Here is a 23,077-nt window from a genome sequence, read left to right as displayed (position 1 = left end):
GGAGGCTCTTTCTTGGAAAGAATGCTTTTTGTGGAAATGATGCCAAGGAAGAATAAAAGTAGTTTATCAGAGGGAAGTGTTTCATGCTAATGAAGAATTAGGATCACAGCAGCAGCAACCCAGGCTGGCACAGAGTAGGTGCTGGCTGAGTGTTACCTGAACAAGTCTACCCTGCTGGAAAGTTGGGCTCTTATTACCACTGACATGAATTGTCCAGTGCTGGACCAGGGCACCCAGGAGTCAGGACCATAGACACAGGCTATTCTATTTGATGACATCTGGAACAATCTATGCATTCACAAGGTGTTTGGCGGAGTTTAGAAGTTTCTTTGTTGTCATTCTTCCACCTATGCCATGACCTCTTCCTTTTTTTCTATCTCTGTGTCACTCCAGTTCACTTCTCTTCCCAATTTTGGCTTGTTTAGCCTTCATTCCTCAAACATGGCCAAAAATCCCATAGACTTTAAGAGCATGAGATGCATTAGCAACTTTGTATTCCAATGCCCTCATTTTACAGATGAAGAAATTGAAGATTAATCATGTTACATGATTGGCTCAAGGTTATATAACTGGAATATTTATAATTATATGAGTGTAACTATAATTATCATATAAATAAGTGAAAATTAATTATTTACCATGTGCCAGACACTGCTAAAGTAATTTACAAATATCACTTAATCCCTTCAGTGACTGAAAAGGTAGGTATGTGTGATGGTTGTTTTGATGTGTCAACTTGGCCAGCCTAGTCTCCAATTATTCAATCAAGTTGCTATTCTGGGAGGACTGGCATCAGGAAGATGGCAGAATAGGACTCTCTCATGCTTATCCCCCACAATTTGAACAACTACCCATGCACAAGCATACCTTCACAAGAACTAAGGAATCAGGAGAGATTACAGCACCTGGAGGTAACACAGAAATAAGAGAAGATGCATTGAAGAGTGCAGGAAGAACAGTTTTACATTACTCTCACCACCAACCCCAGGCAGCACAACATGTAGACAGAAACCTCCTGTGTATGGGAAGAAGAATGAGGTGAGTACTGGATTTTGCCATTGACTCCAACACCAGGCCCACCCTAATAAAAACCAACAGTGGCAGGTCCCCATAGCCCCAGGTGTCAGACTGGTACCCATGGACTGAGCTTCCAGGTTCACCCCAGTTGCCATGGGGGATCCCATAGTTTCAGGCCTGCCCTGTGAATTTCATCTCCAGGCCTTTCCCACCTTCATGCTGACCTCGGCAGCCACAGGTTCCAAACCAACCTTAGCACTGGGTCAACCTCAGCAGCCCTGAACTTCAAGCCTACCCTAGTTCCAGGCCAACCCCCACAAACTTAGGCTCCAGGCCACCCCCAAAGCCACAGGCTGACCCCCAGAGCCCAGACTCTTGGCCAGTATCCATGGAGTGAGCCTCCAGGATTACCCTGGTGCCAGATCTGATCCTGTGGTACCAGGCCTGCCTGGTAGATGCAGTCTCTGGGCCTGTCCCACTGCCAGGCTGATCCCAGTGACCCTAGGCCCCAGCACCAGTCCCAGCAGTTCCAGACTTTAGGCCTTCCACAGTGCCAAGCCATCTCCCCATGGACTCAGACTATAGGGCCACCTCAGGGCCAAGCTGGCCCCAGCGACCCCAGACTTTGGACTGCCACCAGAACCAGGCTGGCCCACCCCTGCACCAAGACAGTCCCTGAAGTCCTAGTCATCAAACCACCACCTGCAGACCCAGCCTCCAGGTTGGCTTCCTATGGATGCAGGTTCCAGGCTTACCTAGAACCAGGCCAGCCCCTACAGCCCCAGGCTCCAGCCCAGCTCATTTCCAGACTATCCTTGAGCCAAGTTAGCCACTAGAGCCCCCATACCAAGTCTGTGCTCCTGGCCTTAGGCATCAGGCTGGCACCCATGGACAAATACTCCAGGCCTGTCCAGTGCAAGGCCAGTCCCTGGAGCTTCAAACCCTAGCAGCCCAGGGTCCAGGTCTCCTTCAGCAGACTGAGTTTAGGTCCACCCCAGTAGAGCATAGTCCCAGGCTACCCACCACAGACTAAGGCTCCAGGCCCATTCCTACAGAGCCAGCACCCATACCCACTCCCTTAGACTCAGGCCTGCGCCAGTGCCAGGACAACCCCCATGGGATCAGACTCCAGGCCCAACACAGTGAGCCCAGGTGTGAGATCCGTGCCAGTACCTGGCTGGCTCCTACAGACTTAGGTTCAAGGCCCACCCCAGCACCAGGTCAGATATTATGGACCCAGGATCCAGGTCAGCCCCCACAGACATAGGATACAGGTGCATACTTGTTGACCCAGCCTCAAGGCCTGCTTCTATGGACCCAGTTAGCAGATATACTCCCATGGTTCTAGGCTTCAGGCCCACCCACCTGCTGACCCAAGACCAGGACAGCTGACCTAAGGACTCCAACAACAAACCAGCCTATGAACCATGCCACACAGCCTACCTAGAATCTCTGAATAGGCTAAGTGGTAAAGAGCTTTCTTAAAGCCATTCTGTAAAGACTGCAGTAAGTTCTTATTTCTTCAATTGTGTGGACATCAATTTAGGCAACAAGAAACATGAAACACCAAGAAAATATACCACCACCAAAAGAACACAACAATCTCCTAATGGCTGACCCAAAAGAACTGGAAATTTATAAGTTGCCTGGCAGATAATTCAAAATAATTTTAAGAAAGTTAGCACACCTGAAAATATACAGAAACAATTCAGTGAAATAAAATAGACCAAAATTACCCATTTAACAGTAAGATTATATTTTACAAAAACACTCTAGAACTGAAAAATATAGTGAATGAAATTTAAAATGCAATAGACAGCATCGACCACAGAGTTGATCAAAGTAAGAAAGAATCTGAACTCAAAAGACAGACTATTTGAAAACATACAGCCAGAGAAGAAAGAAAATGAAAAGGAATGAAGAAAGTTTATGGAATTTTTTATGGAACACCATCAAAAAAGCTAATATTCAAATTGTAGGTGTTCAAAAAGGAGAAGAAAGAGGAAAGAGGTTGAAAGATTAAAAAAAAAAAAAAAAGCAGAAAATGTAAATATCCAGGTACAGGGAGGCCAAAGATCTCTAAGAAGATTCAATCCAAACAAGATTACACTAAGACATATTATAAAACACAAACAAAAATGCAATAAAGTTGTCCTTCAGAAATGAGAGATAAGGACTTTCCCAGATGAACAAGGTGAAGGAATTTATCATCACATGTCTTACAAGACATGCTAAATGGAATTCAAGCTGAAAGGACACTAGTAACATGAAAACATGTGAAAGTGTTAAACTGGTAAAAGTACATAGTCAAATTCGTGGTACTCTAATACTGTAATGATAATATGTAAATCAATAATATCTTTATTATGAAGATGAAAAGAAAACTATTAAAAATAATAGATATAATAATTTGGTAAGGGATACACAATATAAGATGTAAATTGTGACAGCAAAATGTGGAGGGAGAGGAAGTAAAAGTGCAGAGTTATTTATGCAATCAAAGTTAAGTTGTTATCAGCTTAAAATAGCCTGTTACAACCGTAAGATGTTTTTTGTAAGCCTTATTGTAACTAGAAAGCAACAATCTATAGTGGATACAAAAAAGGTAAAAAGTAAGGAATCAAAGCATACTGCTTGAGAAAAATCACCTGAACACAAAAGAAGACAGCAAGAGAGGTAGTAAAAAAAGAATCTATAAAACAACCAGAAAACAATAAAATGTCAGTAGTAAGTTCTTACCTATCAATTACCTTGAGTGTAAATGGATTACATTCTCTAACTGAAAGAGTGGATGAATGGATTAAAAAACAAGACCCAACTATATGCTGCCTACAGGTATATGTGTGTCACATTTAGTGTATATATACATGTATATCACCCTTAAGGATATACATATGCTAAAAGTCAAGGGATGGAAAAAGATATTCCATGCAAATAGAAACCAAGAGATCAAGGGTAGACATAGTGACATCAGATTAAATAGACTAAGTAAAAAGCTATAAAGCAATACGAAGAAGGTCATTCTATGGTGATTAGGAGTCAATTCAGAGGATATAACAATTTTAAATATATATGCATCTAACATTAGAGTACATATATATAAAACAAATATTAATAGATATTAAGGGAAACAGACTATAATCCAACTGTAGGGGACTTTAGTACTCCACTTTCAGCAATGGACAGGTCATTCAAACAAAATCAATAAAAAAAAATCAAACTTTACAAAAAATGGAACTAACAGACATGTACAAGAACATTCCATCCAACACATTCTTCTCAGGTGCAAATGATACATTCTCCAGGATAGATCATGTTAGGCCACAAAACAAGTCTTAAAGAAGATTGAAATATCAAGTATTTTTCCAATCACAACGGTATAAAAATAGAAATCAATATCATGAAAAATTTTGGAAAACTCACAAATACATGGAAATTAAACTCCAACCAAACAATGGGCCAGTGAAGAAATTAAAACAAAAATTAAACTATCTTAAGACAAACAAGAATGGGAACACAATATACCAAAACTTATAGGATGCAGCAATAGAAATTCCAAGAGGAAAGTTTATAGCAATAAACATCTACATCAAAAAATATTTTATTTAAACAATCTAAAGTTGCACCTCAAGAAATTAGACAAAGAACAAGCTAAGCCCAAAGTTAATATAAGGAAATGAAGATCAGAGAAGAAATAAATAGAGCCGAGAGAAACAATAGAAAAGACCAATGAAACTAAGTTGGTTTTATGAAAACAAAATTAACAAACTAGAAATGAAAGAAGAAATTACAATACTACAGAAATAGAAATAAGGGAATACTCACACGTCAATAAATTAAATAATCTAATTTACACTCCAACCAACAGTATAAAAGCGTTCATATTTCTGCACATCCTCTCCAGCATCTGTTGTTTCCTGACATTTTAATGATCGCCATTCTAACTGGTGTGAGATGGTATCTCATTGTGGTTTTGATTTACATTTCTCTAATGACCAGTGATGAGCTTTTTTTCCTATGATTTTGGCCACATAAATATCTTCTTTTGAGAAATGTCTATCTTTCACCCACTTTTTGATGGGGTTATTTGGGTTTTTTCTTGTAAATGTGTTTAAGTTCCTTTAGATTCTGGATATCAGCCCTTTGTCAGATGGATAGATTGCAAGTTTTCTTCCATTCTGTAGGTTGCCTGTTCACTCTGATGATAGCTTCTTTTGCTGTAAAGAAGATCTTTAATTAGATCCCATTTGCCAATTTTGGCTTCTGTTGCCATTGCTTTTGGTGTTTTAGTCATGAAGTCTTTGCCCATGCCTATGCCCTGAATGGTATTGCCTACGTTTTCTTCTAAGGTTTTTATGCTTTCAGGTCTTACATTTAAGTCTTTAATCCATCTTGAGTTAATTTTTGTATAAGATGTAAGGAAAGGGCCCAGTTTCAGTTTTCCCAACACCATTTATTAAATAGGGAATCCTTTCCCCACTGCTTGTTTTTGTCAGGTTTGTCAAAGATCAGCTGGTTGTAGATGTGTGGCGTTATTTCTGAGGCCTCTGTTCTGTTTCATTGATCTATATATCTGTTTTGGTACCAGTACCATACTGTAGCTTTGTAGTATAGTTTGAAGTCAGGTACCATGATGCCACCAGCTTTGTTCTTTTTACTTAGGATTGTCTTGGCTATACGGGCTCTTTTTTGGTTCCATGTGAAATTTAAAGTAGTTTTTTTTTCTAATTCTGTGAAGCAAGTCAGTGGTAGCCTGATTGGGATTGAATCTATAAATTACCTTGGGCAGTATGGCCATTTTCACAATATTGATTCTTCTTATCCATGAGCGTGGAATGTTTTTCCATTCATTTGTGTCCTTCTTATTTCCTTGAGTAGTGGTTTGCAGTTCTCCTTGAAGAGGTCCTTCATACCTCTTGTAAGTTGTATTCCTAGGTATTTTATTCTCTTTGTAGCAGTTGTGAATGGGAGTTCACTCATGACTTGGCTGTTTGTCTATTACTGGTGTGTAGGAATGCTTGATTTTTGTGCATTGATTTTGTATACTGAGACTTTGCTGAAGTTGCTTGTCAGCTTCAGATTTTAGACTGAGATGATGGGATTTTCTTTTTTTTTTTTTTTTTTTTTTTTTTTTTTTTTTTTTTTTTGAGACGGAGTCTCGCTCTGTCACCCAGGCTGGAGTGCAGTGGCGCAATCTCGGCTCACTGCAAGCTTCGCCTCCCGGGTTCACGCCATTCTCCTACCTCAGCCTCCCGAGTAGCTGGGACTACAGGCGCCCGCCACTGCGGCCGGCTAATTTTTTTCTATTTTTTAGTAGAGACGGGGTTTCACCATGGTCTCGATCTCCTGACCTTGTGATCCGCCCGCCTCGGCCTCCCAAAGTGCTGGGATTACAGGCGTGAGCCACCGCGCCCGGCCAGGGATTTTCTAAATATACAATCATGTCATCTTCAAACAAAGACAAATCGACTTCCTCTTTTCCTATTTGAATATGCTTTATTTCTTTCTCCTGCCTGATTGCCCTTCCAACACTATGTTGAATAGGAGTGGTGAGAGACAGCATCCTTGTCTTGTGCCTGTTTTCAAAGGGAATGCTTCCAGTTTTTGCCCATTCAGTATGATATTGGCTTTGAGTTTGTCACAAATAGCTGTTATTTTGAGATATGTTCTATCAATACCTAGTTTATTGAGAGTTTTTTTAGCATGAAGGAAGACAGTGTGGTGATTCCTCAACAATCTAGATCTAAAAATACCATTTGACCCAGCAATCCCATTACTGGGTATATACACAAAGGATTATAAATCATTCTACTATAAAGACACATGCACATATATGTTTATTGCAGCACTGTTCACAATAGCAAAGACTTGGAACCAACCCAAATGCCCATCAATGATAGACTGCATAAAGAAAATGTGGCACATATACACCATGGAATACTGTGCAGCCATAAAAAAGAATGAGTTCATGTCCTTTGCAGAGACATAGATGAAGCTGGAAATCATTCTCAGCAAACTAACACAGGAACAGAAAACCAAACACCGCATGTTCTCACTCATAAGTGGGACTTGAACAATGAGAGCACATGGACACAGGGAGAGAAACATCACACACTGGGGCCTATCAGGGTGTAGGGGACTAGGGGAGGATAGCATTAGGAGAAATACCTAATGTAGATGATGGGTTGATGGATGCAGCAAACCACCATGGCATGTGTATACCTATGTAACAAACCTGCATGGTCTGCACATGTATCCCAGAACTTAAAGTATAATAAAAAAATTCATTAAATAATCTAGAAGAAACATATAAATTCCTAGACACATAAAGCATTACTGAATCATAAAGATTCAGGACTGAATCATAAAGAAATGGAACATGTGAACAGATCAATAATAAGGAGACTGAATCAGTAATGAGAAGTCTCCCATCAAAGAAAAGCTCAGAATCTGATGGCTTCACTTTTCATTTCCAAACTTTTGAAGAAATAAAACAAATCCTACTCAAACTCTTCCAAAGAATCCAAAAAATCAAAGGAGAGGAAATACTTCTGTATTTTATGAGGGCAGCATTATGTGGGTACCATAACCAGACAAGAACATTACAAAAAAACTTAAAAAACAAGTTATGCTGCATCTGTTTATAGATGACATCTTACATATAGAAAACCCTAACTCCACCAAAAAACTTTTAGAACAAATTTAGTAGTTTCAAGATACAAAATCAACATATAAAAATCAGTAGCTTTTTTATACAGTAACAACTATTCAAAAATTAAATCAAGAACCTAATCCAATTTATAACAGCTACCAAAAAAAAAAAAAAAACCACTTAGGAATAAATTTAGTCAAGAAAGTAAAAGACCTATACATTGAAAACTATAAAACGTTGATGAAAGAAATTGAAAAAGAAATAGATGTGTGTTCATGGATTGGAGGATTATTAAAATGTCCATACTACCTAAAGTGAAACACAGGTTCAACACCATCTCTATCAGAATTCCAATGACATTTCTCACAGAAATAGAAAAAAAAAAACCCTAAAATTTGTATGGAACCACAAAAGATCCTGAGAAGCCAAGGCAATCTTGAGCAAAAAGAACAAAGCTGGAGCCATCACTCTCTCTAACTTCAAATTATTCTGTAGACATACAGCAATCAAAACAGCATGATACTGGCATAAAAATAGGTACATACACCAACAGAACAGAATAGAGAACGCAGAAATAAACCCACACATTTATAGCCAATTTTTTAAAACAAAGTTGCCAAGAACACATAACGGGGAAAGGACAGTCTCTTCAGTAAATAGTGTTGGGAAAACTAGATGTCCATGTGCAGAATAAAATTAGACCTCATCTCATAGCATATAAAAAAATCTGCAAATGAACTAAAGACTTAAACATAAGGCCTAGAAACTGTAGAAAACTATGAGAAAACAGAGGAAAAGCTCTATGAGATTGGGCTGGGCATTGAGTCTTTTGGATACAACCCCCAAATCATAGGCAATTAAAGCAAAAGTAGACAAACGGGATTATGCCAAACTAAAAAACTCCTGTACAGCAAAGGAAATAAAAGTGAAGAGACGACCTAAAGAATGGAAGAAAATATTCACAAACTATACATCTGATAAGGAGTAAATATCCAAAAAATATAAGGAACTAATAAAAAATACCCTCAATTGTAAGAGAATAACCCTATTAAAAATGTACAAAGGACCTAAATAGAAATTTCTCAAAGACAGACACACAAGTGACTGGTTATGTGAGAAATTACTCAGCATCACTAATCATCAGAAAATGCATTTTAAAACCACAAAGATTACCTCACACCTGTTAGAGTCGCTATTATCAAGAAAACAAAAGTACTGGTGAAACTGTGAAGAAAAGGGACCCCATGTACACTGTTGGTGGGAACGTAAATTAGCACAGCCATCATGGAAAACAGTATGGAGGTTTCTCCAAAAATTAAAACTAGAATTACCCTATGAGGTAGCAATCCCACTACTGGGTATATATCTAAAGGGAATAAAATCTGTATGTCAAAGAAATATCTGCACTCCCATTTATTGCAGCACAATTCACAATAGCCAAGATATAGAATCAGCCTAAGTGCCCATCAATGGATGACAGGATAAAGAAAAGTGGTATATATACAAGATAGAATACTATTCTGCCTTTAAAAAGAAAAAAAAATCCTTTAATTTGCAACAATATGAATGAAACTAGAAGACAAAGTAAAATAAGCCAGGCACAGAAAGGCAAATATCACATGATCTCACATGCGGTATTCTAAATCTCACATGTGGATTCTAAAAACACTGAACTCATCTATGTAGAAGAATAAAGTGGTGGTCACCCGAGGCCGGGGACTGGGAGAGAGTTAGGGAGGTGTTGGTCAAAGGATATAAATTTCAGTTTGGAAAGAAAAGTAAGTTAAAGAGATCTATGGTACAGCATGGTGACTATAGTTAATAGCAATGCATTCTTTAAAAATCGATGAGAGTAGATTTTAAGTGTCCTCACCACAAAAACAATAAATAATATGAGGTAATACATATGTCAGTTAGCTCAGCTGAGCCATCCCACAATGTGTATACATTTCAGAACATGTTATTCCTATTTTTATTCGTAAATTTTAAAAGGAAAAAAACAGTCATCTGTTGCCTTGAAAGTGTTTTTTAAAGATGGAATTAAAGGTCATAGTTAGTTGACCTTAAGTAATGGAAATATCCTAGATTATCTGGATAGAGCTTAAGGGCAGGGCTCAGGCTTCAGAGAGAGACATGGGGGTTAAGGGCAGAATTCCAACCATGGGCAGGACAGCAACTATGGATTTTGCACTTTTTTGGCCAACCACATGGCATAAGCCAGTTCCGATTAATACATGTTTTAAAAACTATATTTGCTACTGGTTCTGCTTTTCTAGCTGGACCCAATGGATACAGTACTATTGTTATTATGCCCATTCTACAGATGGGAAAACGGAGGATGTGGAGAAATTAGTTAATATGTCCAAGATCACATAGTTAAATTGTAGTCAGGATTCAAAGCTAAGCAGCCTGATTCCAAATCTAGGGTCTTATCCACCACTGCCTTTCCAGGCTACAAAGTGACGTAAATCATTGTCTTGCTCCTAGCTTGGCTATTTTTTTCATTAAAAAGTGCTTAATTCATTATACATTAGCAACAGCAAGCCTGGAAGGCATGACAACTGGGCTTAGCAGCTGGGCGAGATGAGTAGAATAGCTCTAGGAGGGGAGAGAGAAACCATTATCCCCTCTGCTTTCTACTTGGAGCTGACCCAAGTTTGGCACTGGGGGATGCCTCCATGTTAAACCACATTCATAGTTTTCATTACAGGGTACTGGGCTTACAATTTATAAAGACTATGCTGAAATTTAGAATAACTGCAAGATTTGTCACGTAAGTGTGACCAGGAAATTTATGGGATACTCAGCTTCTTCTCCAGGGAAGAACTCTACCAAATACATACAAAATGGAACGTGGAAACAAAAACAGACTATTACAAAAACAAAAACAAAAAAAGATGCGATGACACAATTGTATGAGACAAGCCTGTTGTATATAGACTTTAGCACCCTCAATGCCCTAGAAGTTGGAAGCTTTGTTCGGAGAACATAGAACTGTTTAATCTTCTTCGAGGATTCTTTACAGTTTTAGGTGCTTGGAGCTGTAAGTTCAGAGATACCTGTTTCTTTGAAGTTACTTATGGAGTGAGTGACTATTGACTGTCAATATGGGAAGAACAAAATGCAAGCAAATCATTTCTTTTTTCCTCACCTTCTAGAAATAAAAACTCCACAAAACACATATCATAAAATTTACCATCTTAATCATTTTAAAGTGCGTGCTTCAGCAGCATTAAGTATATTCACATTATTGTTAAAATAGATATCCAGAATTTTTTAATCTTACAAGTAAACTCTCTACCCATTACAAAACTAGTCCCCAGCAACCACCATCCTACTTCATATGTCTCTATGAATTCAACTAATTTATATGCCTCTTATAAATGGAATCATACAGTATTTGCCTTTTTGTGACTGGCTTATTTCACTTAGCATATGTCCTCACGATTTATCCATGTTGTAGCACGTATCCAAACTTCATTCCTTTTTAAGGCTGAATAATATTCCATTGCGTGTGTACACTACATTTTGTTTATCTGTTCATCTGTCAATAGACATGGGATTATTTCCACCTCTTGGCTATTATAATGCCACAGTAACATGGAGGATATGTATATTTCTTCTAGGCCCTTTTTTCAGTCCTTTTGGATATATTCCCAGAAGTGGGATTGCTGGATCACACGGTAGTTCTATTTTTTGTTTTTTGAGAGACCACCACACTCTTCCATAGTAGCTTCAGAAGGGTTCCAGTTTCTCTACATCCTCTTCTTTCCTTACCATTTAAAGCAAGCCTCTGTTTTAATATGAGAAGTTACGTATCTTTTCCTTTCCACTGTAGTATGAACACTTCTGCTCCTGTGACAAAGTGCCTCTTTCACTAATGGAAGCTTCACTGAACCACTTGCTGAGAAGGATGTGCTTTCTCTAATCCATAAAGGGAGATAATTGTCAAATGTGTAAAATGCAGAGAATCAGGCAGAGCTGCTGCTAGACTGGTAATCTTGGGTCTTAAATGTGCACAATTTAAAATTTCTTGGCTTCCTTCATGAAAGACAAAGTAAAAGAAAGCAAAACCAACCCCAAGTTCCATAGAAAGCAAAATAAGTTTCCATTAACCTGAGGGGTGAAAGAAAGCAATTGCATAGGGTTATATTTGGAAAAGCCTCTTTGCATTTCAATAGTGTGCCACCTACAAATACAACCAGCAAATCGAATTCAGGTTGAATGGATAAGGTGCAGCATCTAACTGAAGGATTGCAATACCAGAAAAACACGTATTTATTAGGAGATTACAGTTACGCTCCCTGTTTCTGGGAGATGGCACAAAGGTGCGAATGAGAAATGCAATGTTGGAGCCATATGTGCATTTACACCCAATCGTTCTGTCGGAATTCCACTAAGTTCCCCCAAATTGTCTTATTTGAGAAAATTGTGTCACTATTTACGTGGATTCTTTTCTCTTGACATTTCCCTGTTGGTGCTCACTGTCACAGAATGTTATGTTTTCCGCCCTTGATTCAAGTCCAGGTCAGAGGCACGTTAGAAACGAGTGACATATCCATGCAAAACAGACATTTCTAGCTGAGTTTTCTAGGTGATAACAACCTGAGAATCACTGTGATCCTCTACTCTTGACCAGAGACCCCTTCTCTCCATTCATTTTAAGTTTTCCAGGTTTTCCTGTGACATAAACAACCATGAGTAGGTAGAAATCACTACAAAGAAACCAAAGCAAGCTAATCCTCACTCCGTCCACAGCCAGCCTAGGATCACCTTGGAAGAGCCTAACCTCACGCCATCTGGTCCAAGAGATGAGCACATTGTCATAAGCACACAGGCTCTGGGGGTGAAGGGACTGGCAACTGTGTGGCAGGACCACCTCCCCAGCCAGCTCAGCCTGACCATCAGAGCTTCGTGAATGCACCTCAGCCTCAGGAGTACTGTGAGCACTTGCCACTGTCGAAGTCTCTGGTAAGGTGGGGAAATGGCTGGAAATATGAGAGCAGAATATTTGAGCGTCCCAGTCAGTTTTCCCATATCTTTTCCTGTGCTATTTTCCACCCGTGAATCTTTTTTTTGTGAAGTATTTGTTCAAATCTTTTGTGCCTTTATTATCGAAGGAAACAAAGAGGTAACCCACAGAATGGGAGAAAATATTTGCAAACTGTTCATCTCACAAGGGATTAATAACCAGAATATATAAGGAGCTCAAACAATGCTATAGGAAAAAGTCTAAATATCCAATTTAAAAATGGGCAAAAAATCTGAATAGACATTTACTTAAAAGAAGACATAAATGACAAACAGGTGTATAAAAAGGTGTACAACATCACTAAACATCAGAGAAATGCAAATCAAAACTACAATGAGATATCATCTCACTTCAGTTAAAATGGCTTTCATCCAAAAGACAGGCAATAACAAATGCTGGTGAAGTTGTGGAGAAAAAGGAACCCTCCCTACCCTGTTGGTGGGAATGTAAAGTAGTACAATTACCGTGGGGAACAGTCTGAATGTTCTTCAAAAAACTAAAAACACATTGCTACCATATGATCCAGCAGACCCACTGCTGGGTATATACCCAAAAGAAGAGAAATTGGTGTATCAAAACAATATCTGCACCCCTATGTTTGTTGCAGCACTGATCACAATAGCCAAGATTTGGAAGCAACCTAAGTATCCATCAACAGATGAATAACATGGGATTCATTTACTAAAACAATTTTAAAGATGGCAGATTAGAGGTAGTGTTAACATGCCTTTCCCATTTGGAAAGATAAAATAGTGAGCAGAGATTCATACTCTGAACTTTTTTCCAAGAAGCAATGCAGGAACTTAAGAAAAAGAAATGAAACCAGAATCTTTGAAAGAAGCAACAAGCTGCAGCCTACTCCATGAGCCAAGTGAAAAACTGCAAGTTCCCACAGTCTGAGGGGGAGAGATTGCCTCCAGGTTATACATCCCTACCAGGGAATCTGGAAATCCAGTCCGTGGGGGAAGCCTTAACCCTAAACAGTGCTGGAATTGATATAGGGAACAGTGGGGAATACAAAAGTAGGAGCAATGAGAATGGTCTTCTACACATTCCCAGTCTCCAGCATGGACCAAGGGAAGCCATTCCTGATTCTGCATCACAGGGAACCTCACAGAAGTCTGCCAACTAACTCAGGCAGCAGTTGCAGGTTGAAAGAAGCTCCCAATTGAAATTCACAATATAATCTCAAGTGGGGATGAACTCCCTTGGCCAGAACTGGCAAGTGAGTGGGAAGTAGTGTGCTGTAACCATGGGCAGAGGAGCTGGGCACCCCAGCTTTGTAGGCAGCTGAGGAGTGGCATGGCCTGAAAGCCACAGTTGCTGTCTCTAAGGGGAAGGCTTACGGCCTTGTGTCCATTTCAGTTCTGAGCATAGATGGCCAGGAAATTTACCAGCTACTGCTAGCAAACTGTGGGTGAGAGACCTGCCTCGTCAAGTGTGTGGAAGCTGGGTGAGGCTTGCTGCCACCTGCTATACCCCACTCCCTGCATGAACTCTTCTGTGCAGCAGAAGTAGCTACACTTCTTCCTGGAACATTACCCCAGTAGCCAGAGAACCTCCTGTCCCCTCAACCCCCACAGAGGCCTCTGCTTGCCCTGCATGTGGAGAGCCAGCAGACCTGCCTGACCCAGTCCCCACCTGGCTTTGCCCCTTTACCCACCCTGGTAGCTTAACATACAGAACAGAAACTTTTGGGAGCCCTGTAGCCCCACCCATCACCTAAGAAACCAGGATACCTCCCCTGGGTAACAAAAAGCAAGCACAAATCCCACCACTTCTACCACAGCTGGTGCTCTTTTGAAACACCACCTCCTCGCTGGAGGCCAAGTGACAAGAATCCATTACAGCCTCTACAGGTAGAGCAACACTGAACCCAGGAAGGGGAAAACTTGTGCATGGCCTTAGCTATCACCATTGCCTGCACCACCCTGTCTAACTAGGAGGTCTGAGTCTGTCCATGTAACCAGTTTATTACCAATACAACCAACATTTGAGAAAGCCAACACACTAAGGCTATTTACAACCAAGGAATCTCATCAAGTCTACATCACTCCCCTACTGCCCCTATCAGAGCAGGTGCTGGTATCCACTGCTGGGAGACTTAAGGACTGGTCACATCACTGAATCCTTTTCAGATATTCCCCAGCGCCAGCCTAGAGTGTGGCAGCCCTACTGGGTGACTAGACCCAGAGGAACAGCAGCATTCACAGTGTCTACCCTTCAGGGACTCCTACTCCTGGAGGAAGAGAGAGGGAAACATATCAAGGGAATACTCTTTGAGACAAAATAATCTGGATGGCAGGTTTTGAGTCCTAGACCTTTCCGCTGGTGAAAAGTTTCTTTCAGCATAGGCACAGGTTCAGTGCTGGGCTCAGCAGGGAAAGTCTGCAGCTCTCTGCTAATGGCAGCCCCGCTGCTCATGAAGCATCTTAGAGGAGACGTCTTTTCCACCTCAACCACCACAGCAGAAACAACTGGGGCTTCTCTCATGGGAGCTCAGCATGGGCACACCTACAGACAATCCTTTTGGAACACTTCGGGGTGACTGCAGCTCCACAGATGGAGTGCCCTCCATGTTCAGGTTTGAATAAGAGGTACAGTCACAGTTTCTCTCTACTTGGAATATCAACATTTCTCCCTATGAAGAGAGGTGCCTGTCTGATCTGAATAACTGGAACACGGGGTCAGGAGCGTGTCTGAGGGATAGATTGCTTTTCGGCTGGCCTGACAGGGGAACTTAGGTGGCTCCCACCCTTCTCCCTGAAAAACCCCAGTGTGTTTCACTGAGAGCTCCTCCAGCCACTGGTGACCTCGACCCACCGCTAGGTATTGCATTTGCCAACCTGCTTTAGCCACAACTAACTGGTTTCTACCCAGGGACACCTCCTCTTAGGGGAGGTGAACTATTCAAGCCTGGACTACTCAGTCCAGTAAATAAAATACTGGAGAAAAAAATAAAAAGTTCACACCATGGGGGAACAAGGTAAGCTTCAAGAGACCTCTGGCATTCTGATCCCATAGAAGACAGTGAGCCTGTTCACACAGTGAGAACATTGCTATTACAACAAGTACCTGAGAAAGCCATCATACAGAGACTCTTTATAACCAAGGACTCCCTATAACTCATACAATACAGAGTTTTCACCCTTCACCCCTGAAAGCACCAAGAGCTGAATTTGGCTACAAAAAAACTATAAACATTAAAGCCATATCCTTAAGCGGGGGGAAAGGAATATTTTTTTTTAAAAAATCAAAAACAAATTCAAGAATCATTAGGAGAAATAGTTTACCCAAATAAAGAACCAGAAAAATAATTCTGGTAATATGACAAAACAATATTCTATAACATCCCCAAGAGATCACAATAACTCTTTAGCAATGAATCCAAACCAAGATGAAATCCTTGAAACACCAGATAACTTCAAAAGGTTTATTATAAAGCTACTCAAGGAAATACCAGGGAAAAGTGAAAACTAACATAAAGAAATTTAAAAACAATTCAGGATCTGAATGAAAAATTTTCTAAACAGATAGATATTTTAAAGAAAATCCAATCAGAACTTCTGGAAAGGAAAAGCACATTTAGGGAATTACAAAATGCAGTGGAAAGTTAGCAATAGACTAGAACAAGTATTCAGAAAGAATTTCAGAGCCTGAAGACAGGGCTTTCCAATTTACCCAAGCAGACAAAAATAAAGAATCAAAAGAAATAAAATATCTAAGAAATATGGGATTATGTAAAGTGACCAAACCGAAGAATAATTGGTGTTCCTGAGAGAGAAGTCTAAAGGCTTGAAAAACTTACTTGAGGGAATAATTGAGAAAAACTTTCCTGGCCTTGCTAGAGATTTAGATATCCAAATATAAGCTCCTCTCTGGCTTCATTAGGACTCTCTAGAGGGACGGAGCTAATAGGATGTATGTACATATGAAAGGGAGTTTATTAAGGAGAACTGACTTGCATGGTCACAAGGTCAAGTCCCATGATAGGCCATCTGCAAGTTGAGGAGCAAGGAAGCCAGTAGTGTATCAGTCTGAGTCCCAAAACCTCAGAAGTAGGGAAGCCAGCAGTGCAGCCTACACCTGTCCAAAAGCTGAGGAACTTGGAGTCTGATATTTGAGGGCAGGAAGCATCTAGCACAAGAGAAAGATGAAGGCCAGAAGACTCAGCAAGTCTGCTCTTCCATCTTCTCCTGCCTACTTTATTCTAGTCATGCTCACAGCTGATTAGATGGTGCCCACCCCGACTGAGGGTGGGTTTGCCTCTGCCAGTCCACTGACTCAAATGTTACTCCTCTATGGCAACACCCTCACAGACACACCCAGAAACAATACTTTGCATCCTTCAATCCAATCAAGTTGGCACTCAATATTAACCATCACACTGGCCTTGGTAGAGATTTAGATATCCAAATACGAGACACTCAAAGAATTTCTGGGAGATTTATTACAAAAAAGACTTCACTAAGGCATATAGTCAACAAGCCATTTAAGTCAACATGAAGGAAAGAATTCTGAGAGCAGTAAGATAAAAGCACCAGGTAGCCTAAAATGGAAAACTTATCAGACTAACAGCAGACTTCTCACTAGAAACCTTACAAGCCAGAAGGGATTGGGGTCCTATCATTAGCCCCCTAAAACGAATAATTGTCAGCCAATAATTTTTTAATCAAGCAAATCTAAGTTTCATAAATGAAGGAGAAATAAAGTCATTTTCAGACAAACAAATGCTGAGGGAATTTGTCACTACCAGGCCAGCCCTAAAAGAAATGCTAAAAGGAGTTCTAAACTCTTAAACAGAAGGTCAAGATGCACTAGAATAAAATCTCATGAAAGCATAAACCTCACAGGGCCTATAAAACAACACAATGAAGAAAACAAAGTATCTAGCTAACAACTTACATGATGACTATGACAGTACCTCACATCAATATTAACACTGAATGTAAATGGCCCAAATTCTCCACTTACAAGACACACATTGGCAGAATTTAAACAATAAATCACAAACCAAATATCTGTGGGTTTCCAGAGACTTACCTAACATGTAAGAATTCATATAAACTCAAAGTAAAGGGGTAGAAAAGCATATTTCATGCAAATGGAAACCGAAAGCAAAAGAGAGTAGTTATTTTTTATCAGATAAAACAGATTTCAACAGCAGTTAAAAAAAAGACAAAGAAGATAATTATAATAAAATCAATCCAACAAGAAGATATCACAATCCTAAATTTATATGCACCTAACACTGGATCTCCTAGATTCATAAAACATTTACTACTAGAAATGAGATAGACAGCAGCACAATAGTGGAGGACTTTAACACTCCCCTGATATCACTAGATGATCAGAGACAGAAAGTCAAAGAAACAATGGAATTAAACTACACTCTAGAACAAACGGACCTAACAATTATTACAGAATGTTCTACCCAAGAATTTGAGAATATACAGTCTTCTCACCAGCACATCTATCTCCAAGATAGACCATAGGACAGGCCACAAAACAAGTCTCAATAAATTTAAAAAATAATCATATCAAGTGTCTTCTCAGACCACAGTGGAATAAAATGAAATCAACTACAAGAGACATCATCAAAATGATACAAATATATGGAAATTAAAATCCTGTATGATTTTGGGGTTAACAATGATATCAAGGTGGAAATTTAAAAACTCCTTGAAATGAATGATACTAGTGACACAAGTTATAAAAAACCCCTGAGATACAGCAAAAAGCAGTGCTAAAAGGAAAGTTAATACCACTAAATGCCTACATCAAAAACTCTGAAAGATCACAAGTTGAAAACCTAATGTCACACACCTCAAGGAACTAGGGCAACAAGACCTAAACCCAAAGTTAGTGGAAGAAAAGAAAGATCAGAGTAGAACTAAGTGAAACTAAAACAAAAAAATACAAAAGATCAATGAAACAAAAAGATGGTTCTTTGAGAAGATAAAATTAATAGATCATTAGCCAGATTAACCAAGAAAAGATGGGAGAAGATTCAAATAAACTCAATGAGAAATAAAACTGGAGAAATTACAACTGACACCACGGAAGTACAAAAGATGATTTGAGACTGGTATGAACACCTCTAGGCACATAAACTTGAAAATCTAGAAAAAAATGGATAAACTCCTGCAAACATACAACCCTCCTAGATTAAACCAGGAAGAAATAGAAACCCTAAACAGACAAATAACAAGCAGTGAGACTGAATCAGTTAATTTTTTTAAAATGCCAACAAAAAAAGCCAAGAGCCATATGGATTCACAGCTGAATTCTACCAGACCATTTGAAGAATTAGTGCCAATCCTACTGAAACTATATCAAAAGACTGCAAAAGAGGATATCCTCCCTAACTCGTTGTATGAAGCCAGTATCATCCTGATACTGAAACCAGGAAAGGACATACCAAAAAAGAAAATTACAAATATCCCTGATGAGCATGGATGCAAAAATACTCAACAAAATAACTGAATCCAACAGCACATCAAGAACACAATACACCATGATCAATCAAGTGGGTTTCATCCCAAGAATGCAGAGATGGTTTAACATGCAAGTCAATAATAATTGTGATACATCACAAACAGGATTAAAAACAAAAACTGTAAAATCATTTCAATGTATGCAGAAAAAGGATTTGATAAAATCCAGCATCCATTTTTTATAAAAACACTCAACAAACTAGACATAGAAGGGAATTACCTCAAAATAAGAAAAGTCATATGACAAACCCACAGCTAACATCATACTGAATGGGAAAGAGTTGAAACCATTCCTCAAAAGGTGGAACAAGACAAGGATGCCTACTTTCACTACTTTTATTCAATATAGCACTAAAAGTCCTAGCCAGATCAATAAGGCAAGAGAAAGAAAGAAAGGGCATCCAAATCGGAAAAGAGGAAGTCAAACTATTGCTGGTCACCAGTGATATGATTCTATACCTAGAAAACCCTAAAGACTCCTCTCAAAAGACTCCTAGATTTGACAAATGAATTCAGGTTATGAAGTCAATGTATACAAATTAGTAGCACTGCTATACACCAACAACCAAGCTGAGAATCAAATTAAGAATGCAATCCCAGCTGGGCATGGTGGCTCATGCCTGTAATCCCAGCACTTTGGGAGGCCGAGGCAGGTGGATCACAAGGTCAAGGGTTCAAGACCAGCATGACCAACATGGTGAAACCCCGTCTCTACTGAAAAATACAAAAATTAGCTGGGTGTGGTGGTGTGCACCCATAATCCCAGGTACTCAGGAGCCGGAGGCAGGAGAATCGCTTGAACCCGGGAGGCAGAGGTTGCAGTGGGCCAAGATCACGCCATTGCACTCCTGCCTAGGTGACAGAGACTCTCTCTCAAAAAATGATGATAAAATGCATAAAAAATAAATAACTGCAATCCCTTTAATAGCTACAAGAAATTACAAATACCTAGAGATATATTTAACCAAGGAGGTGAAAGATCTATACAAGAATAATTACAAAACATCACTGAAAGAAATCCTAGATGACACAAACAAACTGAAATACATCCCATGCTCAAGAATTGGAAAAAAAAAAAAAAAATCAATATCATTAAAGTGACCATACTGCCCAAAGCAATCTACAGACTTAATACAATTCCTGTTAAAATACCAACATTTTTCACAGAATTAGAAAAACAATTCTAACATTTATATGAAACCTAAAAACACAAACAGCCAAAGCAATTATAAACATAAAGAACAAATCTGGAGGCAACACATCACTGGACTTCAAATTATACTACAAGGCTATAGTTACCAAAACAGTATAGTACTGGTATAAAAGTAGACACATAAACTAATGCAACAGAATAGAGAACCTAGGGGGGCGGCGGAGCAAGATGGCCGAATAGGAACAGCTCCAGTCTCCAACTCCCAGCGCGAGCGACACAGAAGACCGGTGATTTCTGCATTTTCAACTGAGGTACTGGGTTCATCTCACTAGAGAGTGCCGGACAATCGGTGCTGGTCAGCTGCTGCAGCCCGACCAGCGAGAGCTGAAGCAGGGCGAGGCATTGCCTCACCTAGGAAGCGCAAGGGGAAAGGGAATCCCTTTTCCTAGCCAGGGGAACTGAGACACACAACACCTGGAAAATCGGGTAACTCCCACCCCAATACTGCACTTTAAGCAAACAGGCACACCAGGAGATTATATCCCACACCTGGCCGGGAGTGTCCCACACCCACGGAGCCTCCCTCATTGCTAGCACAGCAGTCTGCGATCTAACTGCAAGGCAGCAGCGAGGCTGGGGGAGGGGTGCCCGCCATTGCTGAGGCTTAAGTAGGTAAACAAAGCTGCTGGGAAGCTCGAACTGGGTGGAGCTCACAGCAGCTCAAGGAGGCCTGCCTGTCACTGTAGACTCCACCTCTGGGGACACGGCACAGATAAACAAAAGCAGCAGAAACCTCTGCAGACGCAAACGACTCTGTCTGACAGCTTTGAAGAGAGCAGTGGATCTCCCAACATGGAGGTTGAGATCTGAGAAGGGACAGACTGCCTGCTCAAGTGGGTCCCTGACCCCTGAGTAGCCTAACTGGGAGACATCACCCACTAGGGGCAGTCTGACACCCCACACCTCACAGGGTGGAGTACACCCCTGAGAGGAAGCCTCCAAAGCAAGAATCCGACAGGTACACTCACTGTTCAGAAATATTCTATCTTCTGCAGCCTCTGCTGCTGACACCCAGGCAAACAGGGTCTGGAGTGGACCACAAGCAATCTCCAACAGACCTACAGCTGAGGGTCCTGACTGTTAGAAGGAAAACTGTCAAACAGGAAGGACACCTACACCAAAACCCCATCAGTACATCACCATCATCATCAAAGACCAGAGGCAGATAAAACCACAAAGATGGGGAAAAAGCAGGGCAGAAAAGCTGGAAATTCAAAAAATAAGAGCGCATCTCCCCCGGCAAAGGAGCGCAGCTCATCGCCAGCAACGGATCAAAGCTTGATGGAGAATGACTTTGACAAGATGAGAGAAGAAGGCTTCAGTCCATCAAACTTCTCAGAGCTAAAGGAGGAATTAAGTACCCAGCACAAAGAAACTAAAAATCTTGAAAAAAAAGTGGAAGAATTGATGGCTAGAGTAATTAATGCAGAGAAGGTCATAAACGAAATGAAAGAGATGAAAACCATGACACGAGAAATACGTGACAAATGCACAAGCTTCAGTAACCGACTCGATCAACTGGAAGAAAGAGTATCAGCGATTGAGGATCAAATGAATGAAATGAAGCGAGAAGAGAAACCAAAAGAAAAAAGAAGAAAAAGAAATGAACAAAGCCTGCAAGAAGTATGGGATTATGTAAAAAGACCAAATCTACGTCTGATTGGGGTGCCTGAAAGTGAGGGGGAAAATGGAACCAAGATGGAAAACACTCTTCAGGATATCATCCAGGAGAACATCCCCAACCTAGTAGGGCAGGCCAACATTCAAATCCAGGAAATACAGAGAACGCCACAAAGATACTCCTCGAGAAGAGCAACTCCAAGACACATAATTGCCAGATTCACCAAAGTTGAAATGAAGGAAAAAATCTTAAGGGCAGCCAGAGAGAAAGGTCGGGTTACCCACAAAGGGAAGCCCATCAGACTAACAGCAGATCTCTCGGCAGAAACTCTACAAGCCAGAAGAGAGTGGGGGCCAATATTCAACATTCTTAAAGAAAAGAATTTTAAACCCAGAATTTCATATCCAGCCAAACTAAGTTTCATAAGTGAAGGAGAAATAAAATCCTTTACAGATAAGCAAATGCTTAGAGATTTTGTCACCACTAGGCCTGCCTTACAAGAGACCCTGAAGGAAGCACTAAACATGGAAAGGAACAACCGGTACCAGCCATTGCAAAAACATGCCAAAATGTAAAGACCATCAAGGCTAGGAAGAAACTGCATCAACTAACGAGCAAAATAACCAGTTAATATCATAATGGCAGGATCAAGTTCACACATAACAATATGAAACTTAAATGTAAATGGACTAAATGCTCCAATTAAAAGACACAGACTGGCAAACTGGATAAAGAGTCAAGACCCTTCAGTCTGCTGTATTCAGGAGACCCATCTCACACGCAGCAACATACATAGGCTCAAAATAAAGGGATGGAGGAAGATTTACCAAGCAAATGGAGAACAAAAAAAAGCAGGGGTTGCAATACTAGTCTCTGATAAAACAGACTTTAAACCATCAAAGATCAAAAGAGACAAAGAAGGCCATTACATAATGGTAAAGGGATCAATTCAACAGGAAGAGCTAACTATCCTAAATATATATGCACCCAATACAGGAGCACCCAGATTCATAAAGCAAGTCCTTAGAGACTTACAAAGAGACTT

This window comes from Chlorocebus sabaeus, chromosome 23 (assembly GCF_047675955.1).
Source record: "Chlorocebus sabaeus isolate Y175 chromosome 23, mChlSab1.0.hap1, whole genome shotgun sequence".
Lineage (NCBI taxonomy): Eukaryota > Metazoa > Chordata > Mammalia > Primates > Cercopithecidae > Chlorocebus > Chlorocebus sabaeus.
The sequence above is the reverse complement of the archived record's forward strand: the minus strand, read 5'-3'. Positions refer to the sequence as shown.